Below are 15740 nucleotides of genomic sequence, written 5' to 3'. Positions count from 1 at the left end.
TTTGATGCAGTGAATTTGATTAGATGATTTTGCAGCAAAAGGAAAAGATTGCTTATCTGTTCAAATATCCTCCTCTATTTCAATGGAGTTCCATAATTAACATCTGAAATAACAATTTAAAAATCCAAACAATTAGCTGCTCACTTTATCAGAGGTGTATAACTTAAAGAGCAAATTATTTACATTTTTCTTCTTTAAATTGAAAAGCAAGGGCAGCAGATTTAAAGAATATAAGAAAATGAAACTGAAACAGCAGTCTACAGTTCCAAGTGCCTATGTGAGCCAGAGCACACTTCGTGATCAGCTGGACCTCTCATTTCTCTTGAAAGACTTCAACCATCTTGACCTGTCTTTCAGCATATCCTTCTGCCATTAGCCTTATAGAAGCAAAAAACCTTTACCTTCCTTATATTCCATCTATTATCGTTACACCCTTAGTATTGCAAGTGTAAACACTAAACTTTAAAATGTGTTGACAGTTGTGGGAATTAATCTCTTCTCAGTATGCATACCACAGGTAAATAATAGATTTTATATATTTCATACTTGCAGTGGAAATACGTAGCCATAATTTTCAGGACTGCTTTCTCCATGAGGGAAATGGTAAAACATAGACCATATATTTTTCAGGTAAAATCTTCACTGTTTGACAGTTTTGGAGTTAAGGTCCTTGGTTTGCTTAGTGAGTATTGTCCTTTTTCTGACAGTAAAATTTATTTTCTTTGTTTCTCTTTATCAGATTTTGTACTGACTTTTTAAGTAGTGATGTAAAGGACATTTAATCCAAACTCTCTGAAATTATGAAGTGTAGAAAGGAGACATCTATCTCATTATAGTTTTTGGCTCTCTGAAGAGGTACCTGGGGAGGCAGGCATAGTAAGGGGGTCCAAGGTGATATCACATCCATTGGAGGATGAGAAAAGTTTAAGGCTGGGATGAAGTGAGAACTTGGTTCAGGGCCTTGGCTGGGTGTAGGCATGGCAGCAGGAATGCAGAAACCCCTGGGGCCAAGGCATGGTGCCCTTAGCCCTACAGCCAAATCTGTGGCTGGGCGGAGGCAGTCAGCGCCCTGACAGGAAGAACAGTGCTCATCTCTGTTCAGCACTACCAAGTACCACAATGTGACATAGTTTAGGTGTTCCTGGAAGACACTCTATGGATGATATTTTGCAGAACAATTTCCCCACCTTTTCCTTCTTTCTTCTCTGCAGAGACTAAGGAGGGTCTAACGCACAGCCCAGCCCCCAGACGACTCCACTAAAGATATGGCAGGAGACAGTGTTGAAGTGCATCACTTCCACAGGGAGCAGTTAGCTGTTCCTCTGAACAAAGGAAAGAAGAATTATATAAATCTCACTTTTTCATTCTTAGTGCACTTAGAAAAACTCTCATAGAATAATAATTGCCCTGGTAATTTGTGTCCAAATGATGGGAGGTTTTGCCTTTGAGTCCTGAACTACAAAGACAAATTTAATGCTTGCATATACTGTGTATATTCTGGGTCATTTCTTCGACTTTCAATAATCTCACCATATTGATATCATGTCTTTTCCTCAACAGACATACACTAAGTCAAGAATGACAAGCCCAATCCCTGAGCTATTTCAGATTCTTCTGTCATTCTCATCCTCACTACTTTTATTAGTTTCTTTATTGAGCATTGAAGTAGGACATTTATTATTTGATGCTGCAAAATACACCACATTAAATTAAAAGCACAATTAACAAAGGTTTTCGTGAATCTGTTTCAACTACAATGAGCATAAATGTATCGTCCTGAGATCCACTATGCATATTTATGTTCTGTCAGCTGTTTTTATCAGAAACTTAAACAGACCACATAATTTCTGGACCTCTCTCCCAGGCTGTGCTGCCTTTTCCCAGGCCCAAGCACTGGAAAAGTCCATAGAACTGATTCCAGTGTGACACTTCCGCTTTATACATGAAATATAATGAGATGCCAGTGTCCTAAAGAGCAAGAGCGAGATCAGCAAAACCCAGCTGTGAATGAACATAGCTTTGTTAGCTGAAGTATACTTACCAAGGACCTTTCTGCATCTCTGGGGAGAAAGTTCCCCTTGGTGCAATTCCATTTGGTTGAATCAGTTCTGCACCTCCTCATGCCAAGTCTGAACCTGTCTGTGGTCAAATGAGTACTTTGTCATATAGTCATAAACCGATTTCTACATCTGCAACTGTTTGCAGACTCTGACCCAGGGGCTGGTAAAATCACCACATTCCAGACAAGATTTTTAGATCGTTTCTTTTCAAGGGTTTAACATACTTGGCATCTCAGCTACAATTTTTTTCTACATTAATTTAGATACTAATCACTGACACCATTTGGTCGACATGATGTCATTTAAACTAGAATCTGATCTCCTGCACCACAAAGTCTCCAGAGTAATTCTAAATGAGCTCAAAGTGTCTTGGAATTGAGCAAAAGCATGTGTATATAAGCACATTTATGTATTTTCTGATCAACAAGTTTTAAAATCATATTCAAATTCTCTCCCTCTGCTTGCATGCTTAATGTGACCTGTAGACCCATCATGCTATTAGAATTTCATTTTGGGTTTTGCTTTGATCTATACATTTCTTTTTCTGCAAGTAGATCAAAGCCTACAGGATTAGAAACAAATCGGGGGGGGCGGGGGGAGAAAAAGTGGACCACTTTTGTTAAGATACTTTCCATATTATTTCTACAGTCAATTTATTTAAAGAGGGCAGGAGAGCTGGTATGCATGCACAAACAATATATAGGTTCAACTTACTCATAATTAATTGTGAATGGAATCTGGCTCGAAGTTCAGGAAAACAGCAACACATACGGCCTCCACTTATTTTATGGGTAACATCTTGTACTTTCTGTCAACTCCAAAAGAAAACAAATACCATTTTCCTGTAGAAATCTTGATGGACTGGAAAAACAATGGTGGGATGAACAGAAAAACAAACAAATTCTACCAAGTGGATGTTGATTTTGCCTCTCTCTGAACAGTGTCCAAGAATTAAATAACTGAACCATGATGTTATAGCAAGTAGCTGGAACTTTTTAGACATAGATATAATCAAGGTTGTTTTTCTAACATACAGACACAAATTAAAATGAATGAGAAGATGTAATCATTTGCAGAAGTAGGTTTGATATTTCTTTCTGGCAACACTTTTAATCCATGCACTGTAGACCCTGAGGACCTGTGGACTATTTCTACGGTTTCTGAGAAAAGGAGTTAAAGATGTCATCTCTGCAGTCAATAGGTTTATATTCTCTCAACATCCTCTGGAAAACTTTTAGGGATCCTGAAACTGCACCCTGTGGAACCATAATTCTCCATTTTGTGCTACTTCAAAATTAAGGTATCTCAGACAAGGCACCAGAAATAAATAGTGAAATCATTTAAAGGTTTAGTTTTGGAGTGCAGGAGGCCACTTTTTTAAGGGACAACACTCTAATCAGCACACTCAGCCTGAGGATAGATTTGTACAGCAGTAAAAAACACCAAAGTCCCCATGTAACCCCTGCACGCTGCCCCCCTGCTTGCAGGCAGTGAGATGTGTACCCTCCCCGCACATGCTGCCCGGCCCTCTGCCAGCAGCCAGGGTGCAGCTCAGGGCCTTTCATGAGTCTCTGGCCCCTTTCTCAGGGCCCCACATCCCTTTTGCAGCCAGCTCTGCTGTGGCTTCCTCTAAATTCCCACAGCCCTCCCTCACCAGCAACACATTGGAGAGTAGGAGACTTTGGACATTGAACTGGGAGTTGCTGCGCTAAGACAATGGTAGGTTAATTGGGTTTCAGTCCTCTGCCTGTTTATATGTGAGGCACAGGAAGGCTGGCTGTGGGGAAGAAACCTTCATGTACTGAGCGTGTCAGCAGCTTGTATTTCACCTCAGCTGGGAGTTGTGTGGCCTGGCCAAGTGTCAGAGTAGAGACTGTGTAAACAAATGTACAGATGATTTTTTTTCTCTTACACAGCAGAGCTGTAACAGCTGTGTTCATGTTTGCTCAGCATGCTCATGACTGTGTTGCAGTGACTAGAAAGATTCAGGCTTTGGTTCAATTTTTGGTTTACTTTCCCCTTTGTTTTAATAGAGGAAAGAATGGCTTTAACTTCCCTAGGAACACAAAAGTCCTTCTATATTCCTGTTGACAATTCATCATTGATAGAGTTTTTTTAAGCTTCTTGCAACACATCATCAGATTTCTAAGAATGGATCCTTATTAGATCTTACACGCTTTTCCAAAACACTGGGGTTTTTCCCAGTGTCAAGGGACGGGATCAGCTGCTAGAAAATGTGATGCTTTTAGAATCATCATTTTTTATATGGAAAGAGAACATTCTGTTACACACTGAAGCTTATATCCTGCTGCTACAACTCCATGGATACAATTTTTCAAATATTTTCTTGTTATACTCTGTTATACTTTTTTGATCTTGAAAGGGAAAGAGAAATCTACATCATTCAGATTCTCATATAGAGAAATATTAAACTATATGACCCTTACCGAAAGTCTCATTTTTATGACCATATAATAATTAGTATATATATAGTATAATATATATAATTAGTAATATATGTATTGTATTACAAAATATAATAACTATGTGTTCCTAGAGTGCCTCTTTGAAATAGGAGTTCTGTTATTCTGATAATTTTACTGTATTTTTTAAAATTATAGTCACTGTGAATTTTGAAGTATCTGTTTGGGGACTTTGTCCAAGCTATTTTAATCCAAAATTTTTTAAAAATTCATTATGAATTATTATTTGAAAGCAAATTTTTTTAACATTTAAAAAAATATTACATTATGCTTATTATTGATCACATGATAAGTGAATGACACAGAAACTGTATCATCAGCTTCTTGTACTCATTCCAGTGCCTGGAAGCATTGGTTGGTTTTGTCCTCTGCATTTTACATAACATGAGTACCTCTGAGGAAGGAATGTTCATAATCTAATCTGATCTAATGGAAGAGAGCTTAATCACATGAGTGTTTTAAGAAATGCTGAATTCATACAAATATGTCAGACCAATAACTATTTCATCTGGGTACCACACACAGAGGAAGATTTCTGAAGTTATGTATGATCCATTAGATCCCATTAAGTTACTCTATTAACTCCTATCATTTAAAAAGTTAAAAATTTATTATTCTGTGTAGAAAAAAGTATGGAACATATTTTTCTCTCCTAGAGGAGGGAAAATTCATTTTTCTGTTTATATGTGCAGTGAAAAAGGGCAATATTTTGAAGGAATCTGATAATTTAATGAAAAATAATGGTTGCAAAAATAACATAACAATTTGCTAGAAAGTAGTGATGAATTTCTTTAAAGGATAATTTCACTATTGAAATTGAGAAGGTGGTTTACAAGGAGAGTCACTGCCAGTAAGTTGTGATATTCTAGAAAAAATGGCTGAGAGAATGACTCTCAATAGACTGCCATGAGGCAAAATTAGTTCAGTTTTGATTTCGAGAAACTATTTCTGTGATTTTTTTTCAGAGTTTAGGTTTCTATATGAGTGATTATTGTTGCCAGTAAGAATGCTGTAAAACACTTCCAACCCTAAATTTCCAATAAATTATTTTATGTGTGAATTTTGTTTTACACTATGAAGTCTGCTAACAAAATGCGCAGAGAGAGTCTGACTAATTCACAGACTAGTAATCTGCAGAGAAAATGCTTTCTCTGGTTACCCATGCTACAGTTTTTATCTGGTAAGGTTAGTTAGATTTCTACACTTTCCACCTTCTGTGCTTCATACAGAGAGCTCGTCCAGAAAATTTACTAGTTTTGAGAAGACACTGTGCTTTTCTAGTCCCCTTTGGCAGAGCGAGCTAAACCACACAACTTCACCCTTGGTGAAGCATGAAGGTGACCACAAGAGGAGCCAGAGCACAGAAAAAGTTCAGCTATGCCCGTTCTGGACTATTTTCCTTAGGAAGGTGTCAGATTGAGCCTTCTAGCTGCACAAGCCAAGGCAGGAGCTATGCTGCACCTTTGCATGGTGAGGGTGACCAAGGGGAGATGAGCAGGGTACTTCACAATGGTGTTCTGCTGATCTGAAAGCGTTCCCAGCGGATGATCTGTAAGGTGAGGCAGGGAGCTTAGAATCCTAGGCACCTGTGGACAGTTTTGAAACAGCTGTGGCCTTGCAGCTGGTGACTTAGTTATATTCCCATCTGCCTACTTTTGTTTTGCACAGGGCTATGGCATTGAGTCATTCCTATCAGGATCTGTTACCTAATGCATTGTGCTGGTAAGGTCCAAGACATGAGCAGTTGGGCACCAGGCTGTGCATCTGCTTCTGTGCCAAATTCATCCCAAACGGAATTTAGCATAGTGACCATTGGGCTACTGGTGGATAGCAAAGACAAAACTCCCATTGGCCTTCACATTTCAGCTGTTTACATTGTCTAAATACTGGAAACACAGGATCTTTATGAACATTAGCAAGACAGAAGAATGGAGAACAGAAATATGAAGAAAACTCAGTAGCAGCTTTGTCAGGGCTGATGCAGTGGTTAAAATGTTTCTTCTACTCTTTAGCTGGGGAAGAGCTTTCATGACTGTATGGCCAGTCTTCGCAAGCGAAGATTTGGGAAAGGTCTTTACCCTTCGAGCCTGTGTAGTGGATTTTTTAGGTGAGACACAGTGTGTGCTGAACTGAGCCCACCCTTTAATCCTAAGGTTCAGCTGCCGGGGCCGAGCGAGCTTGGACGGTGGCAGCGAGGTCCTCAGGACGTAGGTTTGTTTAGAGTGACCTTCTCTTAGATGGATGGCCTGACAGGGCTGACGAGCTCCATCTGCCCGGGGGAGTTTCCCTGACCGGGAATCGAACCCGAGCTGCGGCGGTGAGAGCGCTGCATCCTAACCACTAGACCACCAGGGGGGCCCACTTTCATGATTAAAGCCCTTTATATTGCCCTACTGGTCTAGTCAGCCAGCAGAGATTCTTTCACGACACTCCAATGACTTTCAGGAGCAGCAGCCTTGCCTATAACTGGACTAAATCCAGAAAACAACTCTTAAACTACTCTGTGTAACAGCAGCCAAATTCCACACACCAGTTAGAAAATTCACACAACATAGAGATCATCTGAGTGCTTGAATGTTCTGATACTGACAAATATATTCAGTTATTCCACTTTAATTTGCTGCAAAGTCTGGGCAGAGCTTGAAATATATTCACTTCCAGACTCAGCTACAGCCTGGGATTGGCAGCAGATAAGGCTCCCTTCACAGGATACCTTTCAACACCACCTATACTTTTCTTTGGGCTGTTAAGATCTAACTTGACAACAGTTCGAGGATAGCCTATTGTTTTTAAGTTTATTATGTTAGGAGTAGGACAGATTTTCTGCTCTTATTTCACTGTTTTTATAAATTTTAAAAAAATTGTTGCTGATACAAAGATAACCTTCATCAGAATTTCATTTTACACAATAAATAACCCTTTAATTAATTGATTTCCTGACAATTTCCTTTAAAATAGAAACACAAGATGTGTCTTGTGAAATGCCCATGTCTTGCACTCACAAAGAACTCTGAGGCTGTGATGCACACCAGTTGTTCTGCAGGAGGACTCCCAGCAGCTGCTCAAGACCTGAATGTTCACTTTTCATTACTAAAAACGGCTTTTTTATTATTTTTGTGCCTTCTTGCCCATGCAGTGCAATCTCTGATTCAATGTGCAAAGTACTATTCATATGAAAACAGCTCTGTGCACTAGCTATTTTAAAAAAGAAAAAGAAAATATTTTAGTCAAAATATTATAATGTAATTGCTGATGCAAAGACCTCATTATATTGTTGTAGTTGTTAAGAACGGAGGAGACAACTCTGCTATGGAGCAGTGTACTTAGAAACCAAAGTGTTTAAATGTTAACTCAGATGAAACCATCTATTTAAGCAGTCAACACAAATACAACCTAGAGCATCTTAGTTTTATTTTTTACTTACTATATGTCTAAAGGAGGCTGCCCACTTACAAGTCTCATTTAAGAACAACTCTGTGTGGTACAGCACCACAGGAGTCACGTATTAAGGCCTATTATACCAAATGTGGGCAATGTGATTTGTAGTTACAGACATATATTTACATAATTATATATATATGTATGTGTGTTTAATCATAGTTGCAAAGAAAAATACCATCTTTTTAAGTTCTTGATAAAAAACATAGGACCATGAAAGTTAAGACAAATCATTGACATGGAAGGGATTTGACAAAATGTTGAGCAGCTTCCTGATCTGTTTTCCCAAATGTCCACAGTCATATTACTTACCTATTTTGAAAACCGGATCCCCTTGTAAGATCTAGGCTTTCAGGCTGTTGGAGCCTTTTACTCAATGCAGTGAGAGACTACCAGGATGCCAGCATTTATTTCCTAAGTCATGCAATTACCTTCAGAGCTGTGAAAGCCAAAGCATGTCTGCTGAGTCACAAAATGATTGAGGTTAGAAGGGTCCTCCTGCTCAAAGCAGGATCACTGAGGGGAGCCTGCTTGGGCCATGCAGAGTTCAGTCTTTTGTATCTCCAAAGATGGAGAATCCACAACCTTCCTGGGCAACCTGTTCACTGACTTGTGTATGCCTCGTAGCCTTTATTCAGAGTAGAAGTTTCATTGAAGTCACCAGTATATTCACTTCTGGTCCCCCTCGACCTGAGATGAGAAAATGTGCTGACAGCAAGTCATATGAGATAGTGAACAGTCAGCTGGAAAAACGGCATAGACCCCAGGCATATATATTACTAACAAAACATAGGAACCAACTGACAAAGTGCCTAATATTAGAAAGTTTTTTTAAAGTGGCTGTGTGGGAAGAAGATGTACTATACAAAGGAAAAGTATATTATCACTAACATCTCATTTGACTGGCAGTTGCATCACAGTTAGCACAGTTGCACACATATAGCACTGGCATTAACCCTTTAATTGCTGATGTTCTATATATTTTCAGAGCTGTTTCATCCCCAGTCCACTAATTAAAGACCAGCAATGCAAAACTGTGAACTGTTTTCTGCTATGAAGTATGTAATATGATGTCTAAACACTCACTCTGTTTCTAAATCTTCAGCTTTTATAGCTATCAAAGCAATCTTCCGGACCACACAAGTGGCAGTGTTCTTAAACACTCTGTTCATAAAAGCTTTTCAAAATCCTTTTTTTCTATCGTTTTCCTAGAATTTGATAGTGCTTTACAATAATACCAACAAAACTCAACACATGTTTCTCAGACTTAAGAAGAAAAGCTCTGTAAGTCGTTGCTATAACTCCTGATAACAACAGCTTAGTAGAAAATACCAGTTTTTGCTCTATATCTGTGGTGCTTATTTTTTAAAAAAGCTAGAGATTTTTAAGTATCATTATAATCACCTTCCTAGTTTTTCGTTTGAGGTTTTAATGTTCATTTCTAGTGTCATTCCCAGTTACAGACAATTCTGGAAAAAATATTTTTGATACAGCTATTTTAAAATAAAATTTAAGCAAAATAAAACATTGCATCTATGGATGACCAGAAAATATTCTCTTTGCAGTAAAATTGAATTTTAATGTGAATCACAAAAAAAGCATTTTTAATGTGAATCACAAAAAAAGCATTTTGTCCTGAAAAAAACTATATGCGTAAGATTGCTGACATTTTCTGATGAACATAATTTTGGTGTAAAATTCTCAGATAGTTAAACTGATTAACATTTCTTGCTAATGTTTTCTAAATCTGAAAAGAGAATTATAGCACAAGAAACAGCAACTTTTAGTCATAAGATATAACAGTGGTATCTAAATCCACTTTAGCTGGAGATATACCTGAAGTTGTATACATCTTTATCTGGATCACTGCTCACAGTACAAATGTTTCTCTACAATAAGCAAACAACTTCTACATGAAACATTTTCAATTGTATTAGGAATAGGATCAACACTATGTCTTCTGCTGCAGACTGTAACAGCTCCCTGTAACAGCTACTAATCTCTGCGGAACAGACCTCTCAGACACAGAAAGCAGCAGTATCCCAAAAGCAGAAGCAATCATAGTGACATAAGTCACACTCATTAAATCCAAATAGCCACAGTTTCAATACAATTCTATTTCAGTTCAAATTTCCAGTCCTCGAGCAACTGAAGCATAGCCTTTGGAGCATGTATTTATATGAGCATGATATTCAAACTCAGCTTTTACACCTGAAGTATCAGTGCTCATGTTCATTTTAATCATTTATGACCATTTGCTATTGCTCCAATAAGCCTCACAGGTCTTTTATTTTTTGTGGACTTCAGAATACAGTGAGGTGTCAAACCTAATTTTTCTCACAGCTCCTGCATGCCGGTATTTTGCCATCAGAGGATATATTGAACTGAATCATTATGCTATTTCCATCACCAAAATGAAAAAAATTCTGTAGGGTATTCTCATCTTCAAACAGATGGTAAACGTGTCTAAGAAATGCAAAACAGTGTAGTTCAATAGCACAAGGTACTGCAGAGTTTCATGATCATTATATGTTTTGTTCTTGAAGTTGTACTTTATGGTAATTGTTTACAAAAGTTATCAAAATGCCAAGTCATGTTGGAACAAAACAGGAACTTACTTTGCAACATGACCTCAAGTTGCCAATTACATGTAAATTTTTGCCATCAATTCCTGCAGGTGTTGGCTACTTTACTGTCAGTGCCTCCATCCCAGCACCTCCATTCAAAGCTAGTGAACTTCATTTGGTGGAGAGCCATAGCCACAGTAAGAATTCATGAGAAAAATTCTACATGTGCACACCTGAGTACGTGCACACATGAGTGTGCCTATGTGTGTGCAAGAAATCAGGACTCCCTAGAGCATGAGTTGCTGTGAGGTGGTTTAACGCCTCCTCCTACAGGTTTTGGCAGACTTGGACCAGCTCTGTCACAGCCTGGTAAATGTCACCCTCTGTGGCAGTGAGCCTCACAAACCTGTATCCCCACTGTCAGCACTGCAGATGATAAGCCTCTGGCAGAGGGACAGGGTTAGGCCGCTCAGGGCAGAAGCACCTGAGATTTTTCTGGAGATTATTGCAGTGTCCAAATCTGCAGGATTCCTGCTACCAAATATCTCTTTGGAAAAGGAAAAAAGTTTTCAAAGTTATACAGAGCAAAGTCATCATCATCATCATCATCATCATGGGCTTTGCGAACGAAGATTTGGGGAGGGCTCTACCCACATTTGTTGTAAGCACGCTGGAGGTTAAAAAGGCCAATACGAGACAGACATGTCCGATTGCAAAAGGCACAGCAGAAGGACTCCTCAGGTGGTATATTCTGCAGGGCACAATTCTTTCCGCATTGTCTTTTCTCCTCAAGAGTGATCCTGCGTGCTTTCTCAAAAGCAGCAGCAGCGTCATAGATGGTGTGTCTCCAGGCCTCCCGATTGGAGGCCAGAGTAGACCAGTTATGTTGATCAATATGGCCAAGGCCGAGATGTTGTTTCAGGGAGTCCTTGTATTTTCTCTTTGGGGCTCCTCTCTTGCGGCAGCCGGTGGCAAGTTCACCATAAAGCAAGATCTTAGGGAGGCGGTGGTCCTTCATCCTTGAGACGTGCCCTGCCCAGTGCAGCTGTGTTCTCAGCAACATGGCCTCGATACTTGTGACTGCTGCTTGTTCAAGAACAGATGTACTGGTCACACAGTCTGACCAGTGGATGTTTAGGATCGTGCGGAGACAGCGCTGGTGGAAGCGTTCTAGGAGTCGCAGGTGGTGGCGGTAGATGACCCGTGATTCGGATCCATATAGGAGAGTAGACAGCACTACGGCCGGGGGGGGCCGCGCTCCTGCCCACGCTGCACACTGGAGGGGGAAGACCGTGCACCCACCCGCGCTGCACCACAGAGCAAAGTAATACCTCTAAAAATGCAGGCCCTTGGTCTCACCTTGGGGATGTGCTACTAGGAAAAACACTGTTAAAGAGTTCTTGATTATATAGTAATTGGTTATACTAGTAATTGGAAATAAGGTAAATACTTAAGTAAATACTTAACTACTTAATAGAGCATTATGTTGAATGGTTAAGTACATATCCTCCGTAGCTAATGGAATCTGTGCACTTTCAGCTCATTGGTATCTATGTGGGCCCTTCAAAGATGGTATGTACAAATTCATCTTTCAAGTTCAGGTGACGGATGAGGGGTTGGGAGAGAAGTTGAGATGGGAGAGAAGTTGGGAGTTGAGAGAGCAGATGGGAGGAAATCAAGAATGTCATTAACCTTATAAAAGATTAAAGTAGTTCTCCTGTCATCACACACCAAACAGATCTCCAGTGATAGCTTGAACACCGACAACTGAGGATTGTGAAAGTTCTTACATCTTCACTGACAGGAAGTTTCTATACTAATTGTTCCAGTTACAGCTTTTAAAACATTAGGCATTGTCTCCCTAAGGCAAATAATTGCATATATGAATTTGTCAATATTTTTGATAATCATACCAATTCTGTCTTGCATTTTATGTATTACAGAAATTATATATTGATATATTGATATATGTATTGTCCAAACATGCAAAGAGATACCTAATTTCCTTACCATTTTCATAAGTATTAATACTGGAGTTTACATATTCATATGCCTGTGTATGTTGGCAAGGGCAGTGATATAACCTCTGTGTAAATAGTTGTAATATAATGAAAAAAAGTAGAGATCAAGGTAAGACAAAAATCATGCTGCTATGAGGTAGCATCAAGCTTGCTATTGAAGTGCTGCTGCTTTGACTGTTTTTTTTTCTCTACAGTTTTGCAGACAACAAAAGACAAGTGAAGTTACTGGAGCAGCAAATAAACAAGAAATAGAAAGGATAAAATCAAACCACTACTTATCCTGAAAGGAGATAGCCAATATATTTCTGTTTCTTGTGAAAGTCAAAGCTCATGGGCAAAATATCACACGTACCGAAGATGTGTCTGCATACTTCCATGTGCATACAAAGTTACATGTAGAAGTTTCATGTGACAAGATGTTAACTTCATCTGCTTATATTGATGAGATAATGTGGCAGATGAAGTCATAGAAAAGAAATTGGAAGAACAATCTTCTTGGCCCTTGTTCCAACACATGGCCATTGTGTTTTTCCCTTACTCCTTCTTTTCTTTTTAGATAATAATGTAAGTCCCAAGCTCTTGACAGAGCGTGCTGCATAGCTGCAGAATGCTTTGCTCTGTGGGATTCCAAACTAGTTGAAATTTCTTGGCTTTGACACAATAACAATAACAGATATACCCATTACACTACTTTTATAAATGCAAGTGCATTTTCAAAAACTGAATATCACCCTTTCCTGTTTGCTTTGCAGATGAGCTGTGGTATACCAATGGAATTTAACCTTATGTCAAATTTTGGATCCTTGCAACACTGCTCAGGGACTATGAAAGGTTCAACCAGATGAACTTCTGAAGTCCCTCCCAAAATGGGCTGATTCATGATTCCATGATTTATCAAAGGGAATTTGGACCTCTATAGGGCAAGCAACAACAAAGATTGAAGCAGCAAGCCAAGCTCATTCCGCAGGTGATGGATTTCAGTAGGGCTCTAGAAAAAGTTTTTTGGTCCAACATCTGTGGATATAATTTTTCCTATTTTGTTTTACCAAATGTTCAGTAGAAAAAACCAGAGGATTTTACGGAATAACTTATCACTTAGAGCAACAATGGGAAGCAGAATGGAGGTCATCTTACCAGGTTAAATATTTAATGAAACACAACTTCTATATTAATGGTATTTCTCCCATTGATCTTAATAAATGTAGTGATGTGATGGTTTCAGTCTAGGCCTTCCTGGAAACCAGTTTGTAACCAGGAAGGAACTAGGAAGGTGACCAAGGAAGTATTCCATGCTATTCCTTTACGTAACCTAGGGTATAAATAAGGCATTGATAAGAGAGTTCGCTCTCTTCTCTTCCGGCGAGGTTGGAGAACGGTGGTCCCTGTCTGGGCCTGGCTTATCTGGAGCTGAGGCCTACAGTGACTGCTGTTATCGGCCACGCGTGAGGGGGGAGTGCTGGGCCGTGTCCAGACGTACTGCTTTCTTTCAAGGGAAGTGGTGAGCTCTTGCCAATTCTTCAGCTTTGCTGGGTTTTTAGATTGTGTAGATCTGTTTTATTATTTGTCCCTTTTCACCCTATTTTATCCTTTTCCCTTCTCCCTTCCCCCCTCTTCCCTTTGACTTCGGGAAGCTATTTGGGGTCATAGATTCATATATATAATTCTCATTGTATATCTCTGTTTTATACATAATATATATATATATATTTTTGCTAGAACTTTGGCTGCCTGGTTTTTCGTTTTTTTCCTTCCCTCTCTGGGAAGGAGACCCTGTTGTCGAGTTTCGGAGATTTGGCAGGAAGCCAACTCCAAACTTGCACAACAATTTTGGTGGCAGCGGTGGGATATTTTGGTTAAGTTTGGCCTGTTTTGAAAACATTGTCCGGGAAGACAGCCAAGCTCGGTGTTATTTTTCGAACCAAATCTATTGTTTTGGGAACAGGTCTGGGAACACTGCCAGAGTCTGGGAAAGCAGCCAAGAAAACTTTGTTTATATAAACAAAGGGTTGTTTTAAGAACAAGAAGAAATAATAACAACAACAATGGGTAGTGCTGGCTCTACCTTCATCAGCAACTACCACAGGAACTCTGTAGGTGGCCCTAACAATGACCTCGAAATTGGCATTGCTCGACGGTCCTATAGGGCAAGGGCTCTTCTTTTAAAGACCATCCTACCTATTTCCTTGCTGATTTTAGCAATGTTTGTGCCCGTTCTGAGTTATCCCATAGGGAAACGTCCACGCCCAGAGGACCAATGTTGCCAGTACTTTTCTTTTCTTAATCTCGACATCAAAGGCCTGGTAAAGGAGATCCCCATGGTTACGATTGGACCCAATTATTATCTAAATTGTGTGGCAACCATGCTGTTATTAATGAAGGTAATGGAAGTGTTGCTTAAAATTGGAAGAATGGTGTTGTATTGCTTTCCCTGTTGCAGGAAAGATCGCACATCAAAGGAGATCGCTGGAACTTTGGAAAGGGCTGCGGACAGGCCAGTCCCCGGGTGGCATGGAGCTTGGGTAGATTTTGGTAAATTAGTAGGAAGTGTGTCACCTCCCATTAATTGGGAGTTCACACCGGAACAGATGTTTGATTCCGGTGAGATGGCCCGTTGTCTAACAGAAGGGTGCTTCTCCTACAAGGATCCGAACATGTGATTCTCTGCTTTGTGCTGGGGCCTGGCTAATGCTTATCGAGCTGCTGTAGACCACTTTCAAAAGGTTAAGGTCAGCACAGAAACCCAAACCACGCCACCTGAAACCAGTGATGTCCCTGCTAAGTCCACAGAAGTCGAGGTCCAAACACAACTTAAAGTCAGTGCCATTTCTACTAAGTCTACTAGAACTGGGACTCAACCTAAAATCCGGAAAGTCATTGTTGCCCCCATTAAGAAGAAGAAGACGTGGGTAAGGGAGATCAAAGAACTTACAGACCCATCTCCGCTACCGGAACACATAGAAGAAGAAGAAGAAGAAAAAGAAGAAGAAGGAACAAAGGAACCTATTCAAACCATGCAGGAAGTAGTTGACGAAGGAGCGGCAGCAACAGATGAAGGAGTGGCTACAAGCGAGGAAGGAGCGGCAGCAATGATCGAAGGAGCAACTGCGAGAGAGGAAGAAGTGGCTGTGACCGAGGAAGGAGCAATTGCAACAGAAGAAGCAGTTGTTGGAG

The 15740-nt window shown here is 39.8% G+C and overlaps 1 long non-coding RNA gene across 1 annotated transcript; it reads left to right on the top strand.

The window, feature by feature from the left end:
* The first annotated feature begins 3422 nt into the window (after window positions 1-3422).
* On the top strand, window positions 3423-13778 carry LOC135406987 (uncharacterized). The gene is made up of 2 exons (XR_010426614.1): window positions 3423-3779; window positions 13322-13778. It is a non-coding gene; the product is annotated as an uncharacterized LOC135406987 (long non-coding RNA).
* Window positions 13779-15740: the final 1962 nt, after the last annotated feature.

This window comes from Pseudopipra pipra, chromosome Z, assembly GCF_036250125.1.
Source record: "Pseudopipra pipra isolate bDixPip1 chromosome Z, bDixPip1.hap1, whole genome shotgun sequence".
Taxonomy (NCBI): domain Eukaryota; kingdom Metazoa; phylum Chordata; class Aves; order Passeriformes; family Pipridae; genus Pseudopipra; species Pseudopipra pipra.
This window is presented reverse-complemented; position numbering and strand designations above follow the sequence as displayed.